Source organism: Rhopalosiphum maidis, chromosome 3 (assembly GCF_003676215.2).
Source record: "Rhopalosiphum maidis isolate BTI-1 chromosome 3, ASM367621v3, whole genome shotgun sequence".
Taxonomy (NCBI): domain Eukaryota; kingdom Metazoa; phylum Arthropoda; class Insecta; order Hemiptera; family Aphididae; genus Rhopalosiphum; species Rhopalosiphum maidis.
Genome location: NC_040879.1, coordinates 57366746 through 57381360, shown reverse-complemented (window position 1 = coordinate 57381360; position 14615 = coordinate 57366746).

The window sequence follows — 14615 nt, the reverse complement described above, 5'->3', positions numbered from 1 at the left end:
ATTTTTTTTTAAATTTTTAAGCCTTAAAAACGCTCAGTTGAACAATATTCTGATATTGTCATATTAAACTCTTTAATTCTATGTCCGAGATTTATTATTGAAATTGAGACATTAACAAAGAAATAAATACTGTTTCAAACAGTTTAAAAATAGAAATACTTCGAAAAACTGACGACTTTACTCAGCACACGACAATCAAGCTAACTTAAAGCAAGTATCAATGTATAAGTTATGTGAGTAACTCAGTAATTATTAAGATCAAAATTGTTATGGTAGAAAATACAATACTATAACTACTAACATGAATTATAATAATGTTGCTAATTTAATGGTTACAAAAATATAATGATGTTTGATAATGGCAAAAAAACCAAATATTAGTAATATTCATAGGTAACAAATAATAGGTACCAATTATATACAAATAATAATAATAATTAATAATTTATTTCTATTAAATGGGTTTCAATTAAAATCAAAGCCAAAACAAAAATAATAATCAAGATACTGTAATAGTGTAATTTTGCTTATAGACTATCGAGTATAAAGGTGTAACAACTGTATACTTACTTTTTTTCATTTTTACCTAAGCAAAATTCAGCACAATTATGAATCAATACTAGAACACAATAAACGTAATATTTTTTCTTACCTGTCAATAGCGTAATCTTGTAAAATAACACTTTTTGGGTATGCTTGTATAATCTCCAGCCTCCGAGTAATCTCAGTCATGTCCAATAACGCATTTAACTGTGTAATTTGTGCGCAACGTAGCACCCTTAGGTAGTCTTAAAAATTATTTACGAAATACATATCTATATGTAAATTGTAGGTATCTATTAGTTCGTCGGAAGTATCCCGAGCGCGTTTCAAAATTAAATGAAAAAAAAAGGAATCTCTAAAACAGTCGAAACCTGCTATAGTAGTATAGGACAACAATATTATTGATTTTCAATAACACCGTACATAAATAATAAACTTATAGACTTGCACTTAAAGAGTGAGTAATAAATAATAATAAAATAAAATATTCATAACAAATTGTAGTGTATCGTATCATTACGACACGAGTTATGTAAATACGAATATTCGCAGCAATGCATTAGCCGTGACCGTTCATAATGAGCATAATGCATAGAATCTTTATTTACGGAAATAAATTTCAATAATAACACGGTATAGCAAGTAGGTGTATTGTGATGGATGTGGATAACATTATTGTAATGTAAATTGTGTTTAATGCATGACAGTGTAGGATGAAACGGATGTCTCGCAAGTTTTCTTGACGGCTGATGCACAAAGATATTCTACAGTACACACGCATTGCGTCTGGACCACGTGTCATGTCCGATGGCAAATTCACTAATGGATGTACGTCTTTCTCGCCGAGTTACTTAATTCTATTGGAATAGTAATATAATAAACATCTCACAAGACAATATGTTCGATAATTGCGAGCCATCACCCCAGCATGTGTTTGCATCACAATATTACTCGCAATTAGTATTACGTTGACGTATGATGTTGCTATTCCTCTAGCGAGTATTCTATAGACTATAGTGTAGTTCAGGGGCGCCTTCAGACTTAAAGTTCAATCGGTGTGAAAAACAATTATATAGCATATATTATATCTCGGGAGCTTTTCCTCCCCCTTTCAACCACCAATCATAATTTCAATAGACGGCAGACCATAATAATATATATGAAAAAAAAAAACATTTCTGTGTGAGAATATGCCACAAAGTGGCAAATAATTTATTTCACTAGGTAGTAAGAATAGCAACTTGAAATTTTGTTTCTTTTATAAAACTAGAAATAAAAAATAGTACGACTTTATGTACACACAAATACGTGTAAACTTGAAACTAAAGCATATTAATACGACAATACGAAAACACTTTTGTGCATGATGCAATAATGCCTGTAATGTATAATGTGTCAATTAAAAAACCATATTTCAGAAACTCTATTTCTTTATTTATATTGATACAACTCATCTCAACTTTGTATGTTTCGTGTAAATATAAAATAGATAATAAAAAATGTATAAAAATAAATAAATATATTTGATCGGAACACACGGTATGTGTCAAATAAAAATGCATTTATAAGCATGATAATTTGTAGAACTCAATTTAAATAAACTATTGTATAGATTGAATATTGTAGATTTGTTGTTACTTATAACGCTTTAACTGATATATTAAGTGTGGCACTAACACCATCTTCCTTTTTTTTGGGTCCCTGAACTGAGCAGCTTGTATATCCTGTTATACATTTTAATATTTTATTACATAATACGTCACCGATCATAGTCTCACTGCAGTGTTCATACATTTCCATCGTACACACACCCCTACAACTTGCACTATAGACTTCTATATCCAATCACACGCTATTAAAATATTTCACTGGTTGTTTGTTAATTTTTGAAAAATTTAAGATCAGAAAATGTTCTGAAATATTCCTGATTCCTGTACTACCAGAAATGTATATACTTTTTTACTTTTGATGTAAGCTGAATCATTTTGGTAATTAATACTCTCAAATAAATCTATAACATTTTAAATAGATTTATTTAATTGATTCTAGCCAAAGGTGACATCAGAGATTTTATGGAATGAAAATTACCAACGCAACATTATTACGAAGCAGCATTGCTAGTCATCGAATTGATAATATTATAATTGGGGCTCGGAAGTTGATGCATTTTGAATTTTTTTTTTTTTGAAACTTTTTAGACGATGCTCTACGGGTCACAAATGTGTTTCATCAGCATGTAAATCTGAACTAATTTTTATTTTGCATTTTTTTTTTGGTGTTTATTACTTTTTAAGTCACTTTTTGACATCTTTAGGTCATTTTTCCACATGTTTAGTCATTTTTACTGATTTCACATTTGTTCACTTACTATCATTATGCCGATAACTTACTAATAATTTTGAAATTACCACGGACTAACATTAGTACCTATCCAATTTTATCTCACCGATTACAGTCGTCGTTGTCGTGTTGTAGTGAATATTATTATACTTAAATTTTATTATTTTATTTAATTTTAAAGGACACTTTTTGCACTTTTGCAATTTTTTTTTTAGGTCATCAACTTCCGAGCCTTATAACTTATAATACAACTGGCCGCAAACGGCCGATGCAAAAATAAAAAACCATATCAACGTGTATATCAAAAATCCTAGACCTACCGTTACGATAAGAACCGACGACGTACGAGCATGACGGAATAATAATACGCGACAGACGCACCGCGACGAGCTCGCCGAAGAGTGGTCGTACTATATATGCGGCAACGTCTTTTTCGCGCACAATCGCTCGTGTAGTATTGTACGACGTCATGTGTACAGCGGGTAGGTTAGGCGCTTTTGCGAATCCTTCACACGCGCACACGATATCGTTTTTGGCGGGGAGGTGCGGGCACGCGGAATATACGCGTCGTATAGGATATATTACGGAGGGAGGGGTAGGGGCGGAGGACGGCGAGGTTATTATAACAAGTGAGAGACGACGATAACTAAGTTGTTGTTCTCGCCGCGCCCGTTCCGAGTTTCCGGCGTCGTTCCGGCTCTCCTCTACGTCGTCGTCGTCGTAGTAGTCTCCACTACAAGGCGACCGGTAATGGGATCGCGGCGGCGGAGAGAGTACGGTGTGCGACACGCACGCAGAGAGATGACATCTCCATATTATTACTATTACGCTGTTATTATTATATGCGATACGCGAGCACGGAGAGTATACATAATATACGTATATTATATATATATATGTGTGTGTGTGTGTGTATGATATGGGGTTTCAGCGCGCACGTATAAATGCGTGTGTGTGTGTGTGTGTACGTGCCGGCGTAACTTTCTCCGCGCCCAGTGAGTTAACGAGCTCGATTAAAACACTCATCGTGTACGCGACGACGACGACGACGACGACGACGACGACCGCTATTATAAATAATGCACGCGCAGCGCCCGAGTCCGAGTCCATCGCACATAATAACATTATATTATAATACTGTATAATATCGTAGCTAGTCCAATAATCGGTTTATGGGGCCACGGCCGGAAGTATAAGGGAGCGCGGAAACTCCACGCCGCCCCCGCCGCCGTCGAATTTCCATTTCCTGTTTGTCTCGTGTCATCGTCGTCGTCAACTGTCCTCGTCATCGTAGCGCGACAACACACATATTATACCGCCTATGATCGTGAACGCTCGGCTGCAGTGTACATGAGTACCTACGTCGTGATAAATTCCACGGGCGAGGAATTCGTATCGCGAGAGAGACGAGTGGACTATAAATTTGGTTATCATCATGCGTTCAAATATATTGTGTTCGCGAGTCAATCTATAACAGAGTATATTGCGTTATTTTAATAGTATGACGATATCTATTTTTAGATTTGTTCGTATAATCCTGTGTGTGTAGCGAAAACGGCATGCGTTTTACAGGTATACCTAATATATCAGTCAGAAACCGTCGATTTTTATTCGAAGCTTATTTGGAAAAAAAAAACGAAAACACGTCGGACCTTAACACGAACCTCTGTCAAACGCCAACATTTTCATTATTTTTTAAGTATAAATAAAACAAATTACGAAATTTGATATCAGGGGCTTCGGAACAACATGCGACGGGGCAGCGAATACGATCGCCCCAAAAGAGAAAAGCACTGGCTAACGTAAATACATAAAAGAAAAGGCAACGGATAACCTATAACGGGTACTGACTTCGAATTCACTTTTAATCGTATATCAATAAAACCTATATGAACCTAGATAATTGTATGTTTACCCCGCCAACAGTCATCATTACGGCGTCCCTGCGTGGTATCAATATATTTAATAAATCTTATAAATATTATTTATGTATAGTCTATTCTCGTTGACCGTTAGAATAATTTAATAGTCTAGTAAATATCAGTCCTGTATAAACACCGTCGTTCTTTTTATAAGGAATATACTAAATTACTAAAATAGTATATAATATGCATGTCAGTGGCGTAGCCAGACGAGACTCAACCATGCCAGAAATTTCATGGAAATATGAAAGGCTTTTAGTGTTTTGTGAACATAGGTATTATGCGTAAGACGTAACTATGTATTCAAATTGTAATTTGTAATTTGTATGAAGATTGCTAGTCCAAAATCTTTTATAACCGAGCCATTGGCATGCCTTTGCCGGGCTTATAATAGAGACCCTAATATTATTATTAAACCGCTTCGCCTATATAACAAATTATTATAGTACGCAAAGAAAAATTATTTCATAATTCTACTACGACTAAAATAAGTATTTGTATCTATATAGATATAGAATAATAAAAATAAATACTAACATACGATGTATTTATCTTGTAATATACAGAGTGATTCTTTTATCATAAACAACTCATTATTTCAAAAAGTATTCATGTTTTTGAAAATATTTTTTATGTTGTTTCAAGTTGTTAAAAATCAACGTTTTTTTAAAAAAAATATATTTTTAAATATTTTATATCCTTAATTTTTTTTAAAGATTTTACTTTTTTGAATGACAACATAGACTTTGAATTTCATATTCCAAAGCAAAAACATATTCTGAGTATTTCGATACATAAAAATCGAATTTAGGGCGAGTAGTTTATGAGTTATAAGTATTTAAAGTTTTGATGCGTAGTGTGGAATGGTACGGAGTTACCCCGCAAAATGTTTGTCCACTACTCCACTTTTCAAAACTTTAAATACGTACAACTCATAAACTACTCGCCCTGAATTCGATTTTTATATATCAAAATACTCAAACAATTATTTTGAAATTAAAACTATGTTATCATTCAAAAAAGTAAAAAACTTAAAAAAAATATAAGAATAAAAAATATTTAAAAATATAATTTCTTAATAAAAACGTTGATTTTTTAACAACTTGAAACTATGTAAAAAAATGTTTTGAAAAAACACGAATACTTTTTGAAATAATAAGTAGTTCATGATAAAAGAATCACCCCGTATACTTTTAATAGTTTTACGGTTATTATCTTTGCCCAACACTGATTCGTGAAAAACAAAAAATAGATAACGCTTTTTTTTTTTTTTGCTCTGTTTTCTTGACATGACAATATTCTATTTAATCAAGACTGTGATGTCCAACGCTGAGCGTATATTAAAACACACTCACCTCGTCACGCGTTGTACATAAAAAATCACCGCTTTACCCCCAAAGACTAGAAAAATCCGTCACCAGCATAGTAGGTATATATGTATATTATATAAAATTTCACGCGCAAGTATAATATGACGAACGCGTAAGCTTATGTCTCGTCGTCAATCGTAGGCACTCGCTGCATTACAATATCATAATATTATACAGACGATATATATTGTATTATGGCACCATATATTATTTCTCTCAGGAGCGCTGACGCAGTCGGCACATCGTGTACGATGGTACCGTATCGTTTCAATAATAATATGACGGTGGCCCGAGGCCTTTTTTTTTATTATTGAAATTTTTACGGCCGCGGAGCACATAAAACGCCGTCTTGACCAGTGCGGTATTCAACCCGCGACCCGTCGCAATCTTTATATCTGTGACCTTTGAACAAATTTTAACGATAACGTGAATGTTTAAGATTTTGTAAGATTTTTTTTTTTTTTTTAAGTCAATTTTTACGCATTTACAACATTATAGAGTGGCTATATTAATAAAGCGTTATATTATCATCCGTATCAATTGACCGTTTCGAAAACTCGTCGTCGAGACTTACATATTTTGTCTCAAATACAACTAAACGCATTGAAAAATGTATATTAGTAAAGAAAAACGGTATCATATAATAGTATTATACATATTATTCTATTATCCAACGAGTGGTAGTCGAGACCGCAACTTCCCTCGCGCGAATCAAAACAGGATACCCCGGCGAGTCACCCTGTGTAATATACAGTATATATTATATTATACGCACTACGAGTACCGGATAAGAGGCGTGCCAGGTGCGGGCGGCCGCGCCTTAGTCGAAAAATTAAACGGTTACCTATGCGAGGGAGGCGGGTGGTTGTGTAATTCGGAAATAATGAGCGTCGGCGGCGTATTTTATTTATAGGTAACAGATGTCCGGCCATAGCGGTGAGAGGGCGAGTGCGGATTGCTGGCATTCCTAATATATATATATATATATATATACAGGTACATCGGTGCGTATTATGCCGCCGTGTATATATTTATTGTGTTTTACAAAATTTCGGGGGGCTCGAAACTAACGTTTTATATAAAGTTTTGCTGCTGTTGTAACAGAAGTCGTCGTCGTTGTAGTAGTAGTAGTAGACAGTATAGTGGTAGTAGTAGAAGTGGTGGAATACTCGCAGGGTTAGGTGCATGATGTGTGAGAGATATAGACGACGAGGGGGTTAGTGAGCCTTTAAAGTAACCTTTAGCTTTCTATTGTGCGCGATTTCTCTCTCTCTCGCTCTCTCTCTTTCTGTCTCGTTCTATCTCTTACCCCCCTCCCCCCACCCCGGAGCGTGTGTACGACGCGAATACGACGACGTGTGTGATTTAGTGCACGCGAGCTTTTGCTATATTGTGTATATGTATACTGCAATCGTTGATTAGAATTTGATGATTCGCGTAAAGCCTTCTGTTGCAGCGTCCGATTCTCCGCCCACGCCCTAGCTAGTAAAATATAAACAAAAATCCTTGTACACAGGTGTATAACCCTGCAAATACCAAAATATGCACAATATGTGCGTATTGTATACGGCACACGCTAAATGTGTACGGCCTGCCGTGTATATACAGCATGATTTGTTTTTAACATGAATAACTTAATATCTCAGACATTTTTAAATTTATTGAACGAACAACATTGATACAAAATGTAAATTAGTACTTTTATATATAGGCTATATTTATCAATTAAATACATAAATGAACTTTAATTTTTATTACCTGAGCGTAATGTTGTAGTAATACATCAAAGTAGTAGAATATGTATTTAACATTAAATCGCAGTCATATTAGAAATAATATTTGTAAAATTAGTAAAATTAGTAGACCCTAAAAATGTGAGGTTTTTTTAGACCAAACAACGTGGATGGAAAAATGTCTCGGATCGCAAATTTTAAAGAACAACGATAAGAAGTCTCAACCCTCGCCTGAAAGCTAAAACAAATCAATAAATTACGCCTTTCCTTTAAAAAATAAAATAAAAATGCGTGTTTCTTTTGTTTGATGCTCTGTTTGTACTCGGATTTCTTCTTTAATGATTTACAATAAAAAAAAAAAAAATTGAGAGAATTTTATAAAAAAAAAGGTTGAAATGAATCGTAGAATTTAAATACCGATTGACATTTTAGTTTTTACCATGTACTGAGAAAAATGTCTTCTATAAGATTGTAGGTATTTATTTGTATATTTTAACTATAAAAAATACAGAACATTATGTTTTGAAAATGATTTCCTTTATATCATAATAAATTGTATAGATAACCATAACATAGCTTTGTATATATTTTAGTATATTATTGCACGATATTATAGTTCTATAAAATATCATCAATTTTAAAATTAATAATTTAATATATTAAATTTATATACAATGAAATATGAACTTATTTTTACACTGAAAATAAGAGAAATAAATATATACTAAAATATACACCAGATATCAAATTTTAATAAAATGGAGTTATACAAATGAAAATTAATAAAATAAATTTACTATTATAAAATATGCTTGTAAAATACTAATGTGTTAAATATAAAAATTGTTTATAAACAAATTCAAATGATCATACAATTTATATTATTAATTTAAAAGTATATAAGCGTCATAAAAATCATATTTTATAAAAAATTAATTCAAAATAAACTTTTACATTCAAATATTATGGATAGGTATTTATTTAAATTTCTAAATCTAAGGTTGTTTCTCTAAATATTTAAACAAATATATAAAAAAAACTATTATATGCACTAAGCTTAAAATTTGCAAAAAGTACTAATGATATGTATTATGTTCGATGAGAATGACTTGAACCATACTTACCTTACTTATTTTTAATTCAGCGTGCAATTAATTTATATTGTGTAAAATAATTATATTCTTGGCCTAAAATTATCATAGGTATTTTGCAGAGTATGACGTTTCCGCAGTGTTTGTGCGTGTAGAGATAAAAACTAAGAAAGACTTGAGTATACGAGTGTTTGCGTTTGAATAAGAATATAATATAGACAAAGAATTAACAAAAAGTATATGACCAATTTTTACAAAGATTTTACTGAGGATATAATTTAATAAAATATTAAAACATTATGATAACGTAAAATAGGTAAAAAATACAAACACAATCAGATAAAAATAAATGACGATGAATAATTAAAAAATTTAATTAAAGTTCAAATAACCAAATAAACGAGTAAACTGCTGACTATACCGCTGTATATGGTTTACACACTATAATGAGCCCATTGCTCTGATTTTCTATATACAAAAATGTCTAACACGACTCGTCACAAAATATTATTTTATAAGTATATAATAGGTAGAGCACACGGATGTTGTAGTACTAAAAATCTAGTAAAATTGATTGCAGTATTAGTGTTACGCTAAAAAATACCAAAAATTGCATTTAAAATATAATTACACTAAAGAATATCAGCGTTTTGTTATAAATTTACTGTTATAATCAAAAATATAAATAATTCAGTATTCTATTCGAAGTAGCTAACCTAATCAATCGACTTAAAATTATATTTATTCTATAAGGTAACATAGATGTTACGAGGGTTAATATAAATGAGTAAATTAAATAAAATTGCAATAAAAATCCAAAAATTGCAAAAAATTGTATTTGAAACTTTTAGATTTTAGTTCGTACTTACATGACACATGCATTTAAAACGTACTTAACAATATATTGAAAAAGTAGAAAAAAAGTTACAAATGCAACAACAACCGTGCCTTGATAATAAGTATTAAGTGAGTATACTTAGCAATATGTTATATCCAATAAATACTAAACAGCATTTATTAATTGTTTGAAAACCAAAAAACAAAACTAACCTACTTCACGAAAATGACAAAGAAATTACCAGTTCACGAGTTCTTTATTATAACTAATAAGATTATAAATATATGTATATGTAAATGGTATGTTAACATTCTCCCCTCTCCTATAACTGATCATATTTTATATTATTTAAAAAAAATGCATTACAATTAATATGCGGTTTCGTCTGTTATGGGACGATTATCGCAAGATATAATTTGGTGGGTATAAGTAGGTGATGTATAGGTTGATGTGGTAAAATAATTAAATTTAAACAAATGACAACGTAATTTGATGAATAAGTGATGAACTGATGAATTATTATCGTGAACATAGGCTACTGTTTTATTATATTCATATTACGGGTAGTAAAAATTAATTATGCTCTTTGTACTGTACTTTTTTCAACCGTTTAGTATGGCCCAATTTAAGAAAAACAATATGTGTACTATTTATCGTTTGTTTTTTATGTCTAGTACGTCGTACCTAATTATGATACCCATCACGTGCAAGTCATGCTATCACTGAATATAATGATAATCAGTTTTAACTTTTAACCGCCTACCAATCTTCATTAACTAATATGATTGTATACAACTTGTACAGCTGTATGATTTACAAATATTATATGTGCCTAAAGGTACTCTATATAGATTGTGTAACGGATTGTTAACAATGAAAGTTAGTGGATAAATTATAAAATTCAAAATCGATACCTTATTAAATTATTTATTTGAATAGCATAATTTTTATTTATAAAAAAAATTAAAATAAATAATTTTAAAAATGATAGAAAGTTCGCGACGCCACTGCTTTTAAATATTTTTTATAAAAAGTTTTTAAATTATCTATTATATATTATATTTGCCAGTAATTTAGAAATTACTTTCTAATAAAGTTAAACCTTTCATTAGAAATAAAAAGTAAATATTAACTAATACTAAAATAATATAGGTACACCGAGTGGGCATAACATTAACGTCATATTATTTTTAGATCATTCCTATTTATTGAGTATTCTTTAACCAGTTGTCTAAAATCGCTTTACCCATTAGGTAAGTACCTATATTGTGTATCAATTCACATTGTGAATTATTCTTTCTAGCAACATTTACAGTAAATTTATAGAAAAACGTACTATGTATTATTCTAGTTAATAATGTATTTCTCTATTCCGAGTCAAAACTCTTATCCTGCCATCACGGAAATCGTAAAAAGTCGCTTTTATACAGGCCGTGCAAACACGTTTAAAATACTATTTTCCAGACCGGCAGATTCTCGCATAGGACGACCTAACCTAACCCGGGTGTCTTTTGTCTCCATAGTACTGTGAACAGACGACTGCGAGGTAGAAAAAGAAACCGTGAAACCGAAGAACGACCGAACGCTCCATCAGCTCACGTTTTAAAAACTGCGGCTCAACAGCTTTTTTTTGAATTTGTAGATTCGGACATTTGAAATTGTCATTATATTATGTTCAACCGCCTATGACTCGACGAAATCTGTTTTATTTTTTTTTTCGCGCAATCCATGTTTTTTAATAAAATAATAGTCGCTCGTCTTATTTGATTTTCCAAAATCTGCCGTTCAAATGTTCGACATTATTTCGATGGTAGACGAACGCGCGTATTAGTGGCGCATCGATGATCGCGGACAGCGACGACGCGAATCAAAAAAGCTGGAAAACCACCGTCACTTGGTGGATAAAAAATAAAAATAAATGATTTCAACGAGAGAAGTACTGAAATATTTATCGCATTATACGAGAACACATGATTTTAAATACAAACGGTACACGACAAGAACTCGATGTAAACGCAATATCAACGTAATGGTATATATGACGCGGAGTGGCGGGCGGTGTGTCGGGTCGCGTCGGGCGACGGTCGTGCGCGTCACGCGGCGGTAACGTCTTCGGCGGATGAGTCGGTCGCTTCTCCGTCGTCCGCGCTGCTGCTAACCGCCCCGTCCACCCGGCTGACGGTGTACAGCCGGTCCAACTGTTCGGCGGCCGCTTCGAACACCGCGCCGCGGCCACCGTCGGTGGTCGGATATCCGGGCAACGGCATCGCCGTGTTGGTCTGAGCCGCCGCCGTTGAAGTCTTCCACCGCACTCGTTTCCGCTTTCGCGGGCCGCGGACGCCGTCGCCGTCCGCGGCGGTACCGCATCCGTACGGCGACACGCTCATGCTGTGCGCCTGATCGACGTCCGCCGTCTGGACCGGAGTCCGGGCCGAGGTGGCCGACCCCGACGGTTCCGTATAACTGTACCGGATGGTGGACTTGCTGAAAGGCAGGATCATGTGCACGGAAAACTGGGCGGCGGACGTCTTCCCCGGCGTCGCCGCCGCCACCGTCGCCGCCGTCGTCGTCGACGCCGACACTGCCACCTCCGCGTCGTCCGGCGACGGTGTGGTGGCCGTGGCGGTGGCCGCGTTCGCGGTGATAGTGGTCGTCGTCGTCGTCGTCGCGGCGGATATCTGACCGGTGTCCGACGGCAGACACAAGAGACTCGCCACGATAATCGCCGCCATTGTTTGTTGGGTCCACTGCGACTCTGCGGGCGCCGAGCAACGGAGTTATTATTCCGACGGAGACGCCGCGCGGCCCGTCGTTGCCACGCACTCGTCCGCGTACACACGGCGAAACAAACAAACGTTACGGCGTATGACGTTATATGGTATTATACGGTTAAGGTCGTTTCACACACATCCGGTCCGAGTCCGATCAGATTTTTTTCCATTCCGTGTAGTTTCCGAGGACTTGTTTCATATAATATACCCGGGCCGGCTCCGTTCCGATCTCGTAAAATCTAATATTTTCACATCGGCTGTCGTCTGTTTTCACTTCATTTTTTAAACAGTACACGTCTTGCAGTAACGCAGTCGTACAGTGCAGTCCGGACGGTCAAGATGTCAAGAGTTCCTCTATTCGTCGCGGTTGAATTTAGCCAAGAAGAATTAATCGTTATAGCACTATTGGTTGACGGAGAAGAAGAATAGGAAGGAAACAAATCTAAAATAAGTATTATAAGTAATAAACGAAAATCGAGTGTGTGGTGGTGACCCCTACGAACGGTCGTGCGGACAATTGTGGTGGCTCGGTCCGAGTGTTGTGCGTGAAAATCCCGGTAAAATTGGTAAACCGTTTGGTGACTCGCCGCGGCATGTCGTCACCTACACAAATCGTATATTATGATATATTATGTTAGGCGATGTATTGTTATCGCGGGGTTGCGGCACGTCCATTCCGAGTCGTATTTAAACAACAATCGCCAAACATTTAATGCGTCGTATATAGTGAGCGAGCATATTACTCTAGAGTTTGAAAGCGCGATTGCGCGATTAATAGTATTAACGATCCGTAATCGGTCCATTAAATTGATCGATTTTTACTCAAATCCTGTCTGTAAAGTATATAATATATGAATAAAATATGCCGTTTTTATTTTGAGTATTAAGTTAGTACTATTCACATTGCTCGGTACATTGTTGGTATTAATGGTATTATTTTTTTGATAAATGGACGTTTATACAGATACACCTACACTGGGTACTATATAGGTACTATACTAGGTAAATGTGCTGGCTACTACGTTGTTACTTACTGTACAGTCTGAGATTTTAATGTACTAAATTCAAAAGTTACTTAAAAATTGCACAATCGGCAGGGCTGGGCAAGTTACTTTATTTATTGTAACCGGTTACAAGTCACTAGATAATTTTATGCTGCGTAACTGAATACAAATTACAGTTATGTAACTAAGTTACATATAAAGTTAAAAGTTGCATTGATAAATAAAATATTTTTGTATTTATTCATTCATTACAATATAATTAACACATTTTAAAAGTTTAATGTATTAAGCATAAGAGACAATACATACCAATTTATAATAAATCACAATAAAAAACATGTTTATATAACAGTCTTTAAAACATTTGTAAATTGTCTGGCGTAACAGTCGTAGAATTAGTGATTAGTAGTCTTCTTATAAAATAAGTGTATGCAACATATGTATAGTAATACTAGTATTTATACTTTTTAGTAATTGAATTATTAACTAAGTAAATGGTATTTATATAATATGATAGGTAATACAATTTATAACAATAAAATTGAATTTAAAATTAAATAAAAGAATTGTATGAATTATCTTTTATTAAACTGAATATGATTAATTTTCTTTAAGAAAAACTAATTTTTCAAAATTTTTGTCAGATAAATTTCTTCTAGTAGGACAATGAATGAACCCAGCAAATGAAAATAACCTTTCAACTGGATCAGAAAAACAGAGATCTATATTAAATTTTATAAATAGTTTTTTTACTGTGACATAATTATATAAAATTGATAATGACTTGATTTTATCATTAAAAAATTTTCGTTATAAATATTAAATACAGTCGATTACGGCCGAAGATATATAAACATACCTATTATTATGTTTATATATCTGTGATTACAGCACCAAAATATTTTTTTTAATTTAAATAATATGATAAATATTAAATATGTATATTATGTACAATGTAATTTTCAATTGCAATGATAAATCATTGCATGCGAAAAACAATTTT